This window comes from Nymphaea colorata, chromosome 1 (genome assembly GCF_008831285.2).
Source record: "Nymphaea colorata isolate Beijing-Zhang1983 chromosome 1, ASM883128v2, whole genome shotgun sequence".
NCBI classification, from domain to species: domain Eukaryota; kingdom Viridiplantae; phylum Streptophyta; class Magnoliopsida; order Nymphaeales; family Nymphaeaceae; genus Nymphaea; species Nymphaea colorata.
In genome coordinates this window covers 7947496-7956867 of record NC_045138.2, presented here as the reverse complement: position 1 = coordinate 7956867, position 9372 = coordinate 7947496, and the positions used below count along the sequence as shown (strand labels likewise).

At 37.1% G+C, this 9372-nt stretch overlaps 1 long non-coding RNA gene across 1 annotated transcript; it reads left to right on the top strand.

The window, feature by feature from the left end:
* Positions 1–5836: 5836 nt before the first annotated feature.
* Positions 5837–9159, top strand: LOC116249399 (uncharacterized). The gene is made up of 3 exons (XR_004171173.2): positions 5837–6127; positions 6612–6691; positions 8702–9159. It is a non-coding gene; the product is annotated as an uncharacterized LOC116249399 (long non-coding RNA).
* The last annotated feature ends 213 nt before the right edge of the window (positions 9160–9372 follow it).

Sequence of the window (9372 nt, the reverse complement as noted above, 5' to 3'; positions counted from 1 at the left end):
TTGAGATTTGTCCAACCCAGGAAAATCATTCACAAATATGTATATGTTAAAATGCACCTTCATATTATTTTGACGTTTAGTTTATCTCTTAATCACCGGATTAAGAACCCCAAAGAGTGCTTTGTTACGTTGCTCCTCATTTTATATGTATTTGATTTTCTTCTATACCAAATAGTGGAGGAAATAGACTTTCTCATAAGAAACAAAATAATTATGGTTTTATGTTCACATATACAAATATTTGAAATATGTTTTTCAAAAGATTTGCAAAAGCAAGAACCATCTCTAATGAGGACTTTGATACGTATGAGTATTTATAAAGATACATATGTCTTGCTCTTTTTAAATCTTTTATTTTGTGATTTTCAAAATCTCTTTCTTTCTCTCTTTCTCCCTATTATTCTCATATTAAAGTCTTTCATTTTTTTCATTCTTTCGAATATTTTTCTTTCATAATTTAGGTTTTAATTTATTATTTGTTGACTTCACCAAGACAAAAACTCACATAATGACCCAAGATTGGATGTTTGATGGTCTACAACCACATTCCATCATAGCTCCTTTGCCAAATAGACGTAGTAATCGTTCAAATATGAAGAAGAAGCTCTATAAATAAGAGTGACTAGCCATTGTGTAAAGTATAAAAAAAAACAAAATCAAGTTGAGTGATCTTGTGTGCTCACTTTTCAAGTGAGTGCTTGAGTGTGAAAGTTCACTACGTAAGCTCAGGTGAGTTTCCTTAGTTTTGTTTTGTAATGTTCATTTTGATGAATAAAGTAGTTTACATTTTGAGATTATCAATTGTTTGGCTTTAGCTCATTGTGTGATCTATTTTCATTTGGTTGTTTAGTTATTATTAAGTATTCTTTGTCAAGTTTATTATTGTGATTTATTTTGGGCGTCGAGACTCTACCGGTTTTTATCCACATAAATTATTCGGGTTTGGATCTAAGTTCCATCGGGGGCCCACATTTCTGCCTACAATTGGTATCAGAGCGAGGTTCAGTCTAAGGGCTGGTTTAATAATGAGATTAATTGGGCTAATTATATTTTGAAATTATGGCGGCGTTAGCGGTTGCATTAATTATTATTGAAAAGCTTAATAATAGCAATTATGGCTATTGAAAATCTTGCAAAGAGTCATATTTTTTAGGACAGGAATTATGGGATACAGTACTGGAATCATACACAAATATTCCTGTCGACAAGAAAACTAAAAAGAAATGGATGATCAAAGTAGGAAAAATTACAATTGAGAAGGGTTTATTAGAGCATCTACGTGATGCTAAGACTCTTAAAGAAGCATGAGATGCTTTTTCAGTGCTCTTTTCTCGAGCTAATGATGTCTGCCAACAACTGCTAGAAAATGAGTTAGCTACATTTGGGAAAACATATTGGTAGCAAAATATTTTATGAAGGTTAAAAACATTTGTAAGGAGATTTCTCAAATTGACTTTGAGTCTAGATTAGTGAGGCCTGTATGCGGAGAATTCTTGTTCGTGGACTTCGTCCAGAATTTATTAATTTTATAATTGGTTTTCAAGGCTGGCTAGTTTAACCAACTTTGTTGGAGTTAGAGAATTTTTTGATCCATCAAAAAACATTAGCGAAACAAATGGTTGGACTTTCACTCAAAGTAAATAATGATGAAGCTTCGTTTAGTCAGGGTCAGAGACCACGATGGTGAGCTAAGCTATTCACTAGGTCTCCAAGTAGGAACATTGACGAAAAGAAAGAGAAAAATATAAAAAAGAAGATAAGAAAAACTACATAGCAGTGGAAACCAAAAAATAAGTTTTTTTTAGATGTGAAAAATTGGGTCATTTTGCTTGTGACTGTAGAGTCAAAATAAATGAAGGAAATGCAATCACAACAAGTAAACAACATGAAGGAGCTAATATGACTGTACATAAAAGTTCGTTTCTGTACTTAATGGAGGTTAAAGAGGATATAAAACTAGAAAGATATAACTTTACTCATATAAATCCTATAAAAGAAAAAGAAGAGAAGATCAATTATCAAACTGATTAGATAATTGATTATAAATGCTCAAATCATATGACTAGTGGTGAGAACAAGTTTATAAATATGAAAGAATATGATGGAAATCGAGTTGTTGTTACTACTAACAACACAAAGCTCTTAGAGGCGCATATTAGAGAAGCAGAGGTTGTAGCTAGCCTTGGTAAAGATCAGATTTTACGAAACATTTATCATGTTCTAGGAATGACTAAAAACTTGTTGTTTGTGCCACAACTTACAGCTTTAGGTCACTATGTAGTGTTCGACCCAAATGATGTGAAAGTTTATAGCAACGTATATGTTTGCAGAACTCCCATATTTAAAAGAAGAAAAGTTGAATCAATATATATCTTGTCAATAGAAACATGATATATTGACAAAACAAGAAAGCATGACACTCCAGATATCTATCATGAGAGGCTCGCTCATGTTGGATATAGCAAACTGCGAGAGATGTCAAATAAAAGATAGCTGATTTGCCTACCAAATCTTGAGGTACAAATAGACAAAGTATGCCTAGGATGTCAAATAAGGAAAGACACACATAAAGCCATTCAAAGAATCAAAGTATAGAGCTAAAACGTCATTCGAGCTTGTGCATTCAGATTTATTCGAGAAAGTACTAGACCCATCAATTGGAGGCAAGTAGTATTTTATCACATTTATTGATGATTTTTTTAGATATACTTGGGTCTATTTCATTAAAGAAAAGTCTGAAACACTTAAAAAGTTTAAAGAGTTTCACTAGATGGTGTGAAAAAAACTTCGGTATAGACTTCGGTATCTACATACTAATAACAGGGTTAGGGTTTAGATGCCTATGTGGACCATTGTTACTCCTCAAAGCAGCGGCCGAACCACAAGTTCCGTTTGTGTGGGCAACTTCCTACACAGTCCTGTAAATTTATCTCTATATCATTTGCTTATGATTATATTAGTGCCCATGAAGTGCTTAAAAGGTTTTGAATTAGTGTCCCTCATCTTGACATTTATGGCTCTGCCAGTGCCTTTGAGCAATGTTGTAAAAGACAAGAAAGCGAGGTGAGGCGTTAATTGAAGCGTAAGCTTCACAATGTCATAAACAAATTACGCTACAAAAGAGAGAAAGACAACATCAAACGTGCAACCCTCAAATACGACCAACGCTTGGTGACGTATACAAGAAAGGGGGCGACGTATACAAGAAATGGGGAAGAGAAGGCAAAAAAAAAAAAAAATTTTGAACGTTACATTGATGGTTAAAAACAACTCTTTTCGGCTTAAAACATAAGTAGCCAACCTCAATGACTTTGCACAGTGATCCCATATACTACTAACAACAACTTCACCAGAGCATCGTCCTTCAACATTCTTTAATTTCTTTTCAATGATAAATTTCAAGCTCAGTGGTAACCAAGAGGCACCGGAGTTTCCCTCAACTGATGCCCTTGACAATGTATATCCTGCACTGTCGTCGTTCAGACACAATCACTATACAACAATTTAATTGAAACCCCCAAAAAAAAAAAATCCAAGCGGAGAGAGGGAAAAACAGAGCTAGTTTAAAGAAGAAGGAAATACACCCAAGATATGAAGATCGGTACTAATTTGCAAACCACACAAATTCATATACCATTTTGCAACAAAGCCATAAGGAAGGGGCTGTTTGGCGGAAAACCCATTCTCTTTTCATTGTAAAATTTCTTCACCGTTTGCACTCAGCAACATATGCACTACGCAGAGCGACAACTTTGGCTGCAAGAGAGCGAGAGGGTAGCCATGGCCAGCGCCAGCCATGGACAGAGATTGAGACAGCGAGAGAAAAGTGGCGACCTATGTTTGGTGTCAGCCATAGAGCGAAAGAGACTCAAAGAGGAACATATCATCCATGGAGAGAAAAAGATTCAAAGAGACTTACAGCTGCAAAGGATTTCTGACGTTGGGTGATGGCTCCAAACTTCTAACAGCAGCAGCTCCAGCCTCCAGCAATTTCACAGCGTGCAGCAGCAGTGGTTGAATTTCACAGGTGATTTGGATTGAAAATAAGGGATTTAGGGATACAGTCGTGGTTAATTAGGGCTATGTGTGAAGTTTGACAATTTTTATTTAATTTTAAATTTTTTAATTAAAAAAATTAAACTATCCATGATGCCTATGCGTCAAGCATTGAACGTACCGCAAATGAGGCGTACGCCTCTAGCAAATGAGGTGCACACTTCAGGGACACGTGCGCCTCACAGGCCTGCCTCAAGGAGTTTTTTTTTTAAATGCCTTGAGTCAGTTTATTTTTGTAAGAAGCATAGGCTTCTTACAACATTGCATTAGAGTACAGTATAAGAAGATTATTCAAGAAAAAGGAACGGCGTGTTTTACCAAATCGACACGCACACGTTGGATACATTATTGGTTGAACTACAACACCAGCCATTACTATTATAGGAATTTTTTTTTTTTTAGTGAGGATATAGTTAGGGTTTATAATTACTGCTAAAATTCTCCCCAAATTAAGGGAGAAAGAAGCGTCCTTGAATTTCCTCAAGCTCAACTCAAATAGTTAAAACAACTCTTTTCCCCATCCAGTGTCCGGTTTTTAACATGGAATGATGAGAGAAAAGGTGAGTTGTCTTAGAATATGAGAACCATATGGAACTGTATAGAGCAAGAGATTTCTTGTCTGATCGACATTCTCATTCTTGATCTCCTCCAGCGATATCCCTTGATCGTTCCCCACCGTCTCGCTTAATTGGCTCCCTCTTGCGTTTCGAGTCAAATGCAACAACAACATGAAAACATGTGATATTACTCTTTGAAAACTTAAATCAACAACATGAAGATGGCCACCGGCGCTATCTCTTTCTCCTGGACCCCCTCGTTCAGAAATAGTAAATGGGAAGAGCGCACTACTGCTTCGCTACCACCAACCAATAAGGCTGGTCTCCTACTTTGAATTAAACGCCACAAGAAGCTATTGGTACCCGTGAGATGAAAACCGCTTGATATAATATGAAAACCTCGTCGTCAAGTTTATCTTTAGTTATTTGAAAAAGAAAATATTACGGCAATGAACTTTGCTGCAATGCCAGCATTTGAGATGTCTCATGGTGCAAACAATTTATGGTGTTTTTAGTTATAGAGTTTTAATTTTTAATCACGGGAGACATATGCATCCCAAAGATTTAGATTTTAAAAATAAATGCATATAGTTTACCTTCAGTTTATTTCAATGTGATATTTAATTTTATATCAATATTATTTAGTGTAGTTAAATTTAATCCTAGCTTGAAAGTGCATCATACCCTTGGGCATTTTTAATAATATAAAAAGCCGCATTTCCTTTTTTCTATTATAATCGATTCTTTGTTTGAAAAGTTTTTCTCTTTTTTAATTTTTTAATTTTTGAAAAGGTTGGTCAAAACCTTTTCAAACAGGCCGGGCTTGAACCGAGACCCAGGCTATCAGGGCGAGCCCAAGCCCGAGCCCGGCGAGCCGTTTTGGGCTGGGCCGAGCCGGCCCGATGCCCACCCTTGGATGGCATTAACCGGATTTGTATATGTCACCCAGTATGAGGGTCGGTTAGCGGTGAAGAGTGCAACCAAACTATTAGAGTCGGTTAGCGGTGAAGAGTGCAGAGTCAAGTTGTATGGCCTGGCGGGGCGGTTGCCAACACATTAGCCATGACCATGAGAGGGGCGCCGGTGCTTCAGCTGCTGCTTGATAGGATAATGAACCTTGAGAGAGAGGATCGGAGACGCTGCCACGTGTCCCCATGTGCTGGAAGGCTTCCATCATCTTTCCTTCCGTCGGATGATATGTACTTATGTCATCTTCCCTTGCCTCTTCTCTTCTCCGCCCTACTTAAGCGCTCCAGAGCAACTGCGAGGGAGGGCGGGAGAGGAAGAGTGGAATGCAGCAGAGAGGGAGGGTCTGTCAACGACGACCACGAAGCTTCTCGAGATCACGTCTCGCCATCGAAAGCCGCTGAGGGCTCGGCCCTGAGAAAGAAGAACAATACGGTGGAAAACCATCGCTTTTCTTTCTGTTCTTGTTTTGTTTACCTTGCGTTCATACGGTTCGTGTGAATCTCACGGATAATCTCGTGGATCTGCTCCACAAATGGTGGAAATAGGTAATCTTTTGTTGAAGTTCTGCTTCAGTTTCTTGTCATTCATCATCTTATTCCGTCCTAGATCGTTTCTGGGATTCATGGCTGCCAAGGAACAGTCTGAAACAAGCTTCAGCAAAGCCTGCACAGAAATAACCGGATCAGAATCAGAAAAAAATAGGAAGGCAACCTCCACTATAACTCTTAAACATTGTTTACCTCACCAAATCGATCTTCTCATTCTGCTTTCCTAGTGGACCAGAAGCCTTGTTTAAGAGTTGATTCTAGCGTGTCAACAGGAACAATCGCTTTCCTAGTGCACTCTCTTGAGACTGCTGATCTTGCGTTTTCAATTCATGTGGTTTTGCTTATACTGGTTCATCAGAATTTTGCTTATAATTCGCCCCTTTATCTGCTTTTCTTTTTCCCCGCTGTTTTTGGGGAAGTATGAGTGTTGGGCTTTAGTGGACTGGTGAAGTGTTGAAGTTTCTGACTCGAAACAACGCAGGAGGGAGCCAATTAAGCGAGACGATGGGGAACGATCAAGGGATATCTCTCGAGGAGATCAAGAATGAGAACGTTGATTTGGTGAGACACGCTGTTCCTTTTCCTGGTTGTTTAATTTTATTCTTTTCTGTGGTATTTTTAGCTTTTTCCAAGTTAAGTTGTTGATACTGGTGTTTTTTTTTTCTGATTCGATATTTGTGTCATCCAAAGATTTTATTGTGTTTGGGTTAGATGTAGTCTTTATCGTAACGGGATTATAGAATAATCATATAAAATGGGTGTCATTCTTAAAGCCTAATCAGATTCGATTCCTTAATCGAATATATATATATATATTTTACATATCCTCATTTTCTTTTTAGCAGTTTTAATAGGAAATCCAGATTTGTCAACATCAGTCATTCGTGATGCTCTTAATTGGAATTCTCAGCTGCTTCCCTGTCCAATGCTTTTTGCAAGCTAAGATGAAATCGGTATAAGTGATAAATTGTTTATTGATATTTATTAACTGGATCATCTCAAGTCGAAGTATACATTAGAATTTCTAATTTTTTTTAATTGGTGTCACCAGGAATCGATAATTTAGTCGTCATTAATATCAAGTCTGTTTCATGTTATTCTGATGGTCGGTAGAGAGGTTCGAACTTCAAACTGATTTGCTTAAAGTAAAATCCAGATAAACTTTGTGGATTTTAGGTGGTTTTATATGTAGAGAGAGAGAGGGAGAGTGAGTCCATGCATGTGTAGTTTGATCTTTTGATTACTTTTTTTTTTTACATATTTTATTAGGTTCATATTCCACCAGGTGGAATATTTTAGGTTGTCTTGCGTGTGTAGAGAGAGAGAAAAAAAAAAGGAAAATTGAGATGTATACATTGTGTATTTTCGTTCTCATTTGCTTTCTATATATTTTATTAGTTTTTTTTTGGTTTGTGGATTTTAGGCCATCTGTAAGTGTAGAGAGAGAAAAGTGAAATATTTTGTATTTTTAGTGGCTCATTTGTTTTTTAAACGTTTTTTCATGACTTTTCTTTCATTGATTGTAAATTTGAAGAGTGTGATATGCACAACAGCTATTACATATTTTAAACGTTTTTCTGCGATTAAACAAATGTCAAGCAAGATATGAACATATTGTTTATTCATCTTTATATCCGAGCAAACAAACGGTAGACAAAATTATAACTTGTTCAAATGGACAAAAACTCATTCTTCTTATTAATTTATGTTTTAAGGGCATGTGTAATAGGGACATCTGTATTTGCAATCAAACGGTATCTAAAGTTCTTACAAGAATACTTGTCTTGCATTCACTTGTTGGACATTACCGCATACTGCTGATTTGGTTTAAAATTTGCTTGTGAGAAACAAGAATAAGCACAGGCATCTACTTCCGTAGGAGTTTAGAGCATTTTCGGTAATCTTTCCATATCTTAAATAGTTCACATTTCCTTAAAATTCCATTGATTGCAATGTTTCCTTCGTCCTTCTTCTTGTAACGGTCTCCTCTCTCTCTCTCTCTCTCTCTCTCTCTCACACACACACACACACACACACACACGGAAGTGAGAGAGAGAGAGAGAGAGCAACATATAGACGTTCAGCCCCTTCATTTCTCGAATACAAATTTGGAAGTGGGCAAGAAGTTCCCACCTGTGGTGGAAAGCTTCAGGAAGAAGATCCATGTGGCCGACAACTTTTTTTTTGCTTCCCCTGAATACAACTACTCTGTTACTGGTACGCTGGACTCTGGATTTCAATTAGGAGGTCTCCATTTTTTCGATTTTTAGGGACAATGGTTGTTTCTAACGATGAATCTCAATCTTTTTAATGTGGGTATCTGTCCTACATTTATGTTATTTTAGAGTTCGTCTGCGGTTTTGTGGTCAGAACTTTATCAATTCTTTTAAAACTTAGGTTGCTGCTAACTGAATTAGCAGGCTGTCGGGCTTGATGTTTATCTCAATTTGGCAATTGCGATCTCTCATCTCCTGGATATGTAGTCGAAGTTTAGCTTCTGTGTTTTTTTTTTTTTTTTTTTTTTTTTGGGTTGGGTGCTGATTTTTCTCCCTTTGGTTGGTGATTCTTTAGAAAAACTTGAAATGTTAGCACTTATGGTGTTCAAAGTCTGACCACAGAATGAAACTGGGGAATGGTTCCATGACTGACAGCGCCAAGCACTTGCGAGACAAAAATGAGGAAGAGCAGCGTTATCTAATATATGTTAGAGATAGGGTTGCCGATCCAACATCCTTGCCAACCTTGCAAGGTAAATCAAATTTTGAATTTCAAGCCAATAGAAGAAATGCAATTGACGCTGAAAAGAGGAAAGCAACAAATGCTCCAACACATGAAGATGCCAAAATCTATTCCAAAGGAAAAGAAATTCAAATTTGTAAACAAGATCCAAGATTTTTGGATCTTAACCAGCCTGAAATTTCTATTTAGTATTCTTTCCTCTCTAAAATTTAAAGGTTGTAAGAGAGGATTCCCTTTTCAGAATTGTAGAGAAGGAAAGACTTCATGGACGTAGGTCAAGTTTGACCGAACCACGTAATCTCTTGTGTGCTCTCTCTCTCTCTCGCTCACCATTTGTCTCTCTCGTTCTGTTTTTTTACAATATAGTCATATCCGAATGAAATCGTATCCACTGTCCAGCCGCTGTCGAGAGCTGTCTCTCAAAAAATCTTAACGTGTTATTGATGTTTCTCTTAATGCTTTCTTTTTGAGTTAAGCCAAAGCAGCTGGCGCTGTCTCCTGAG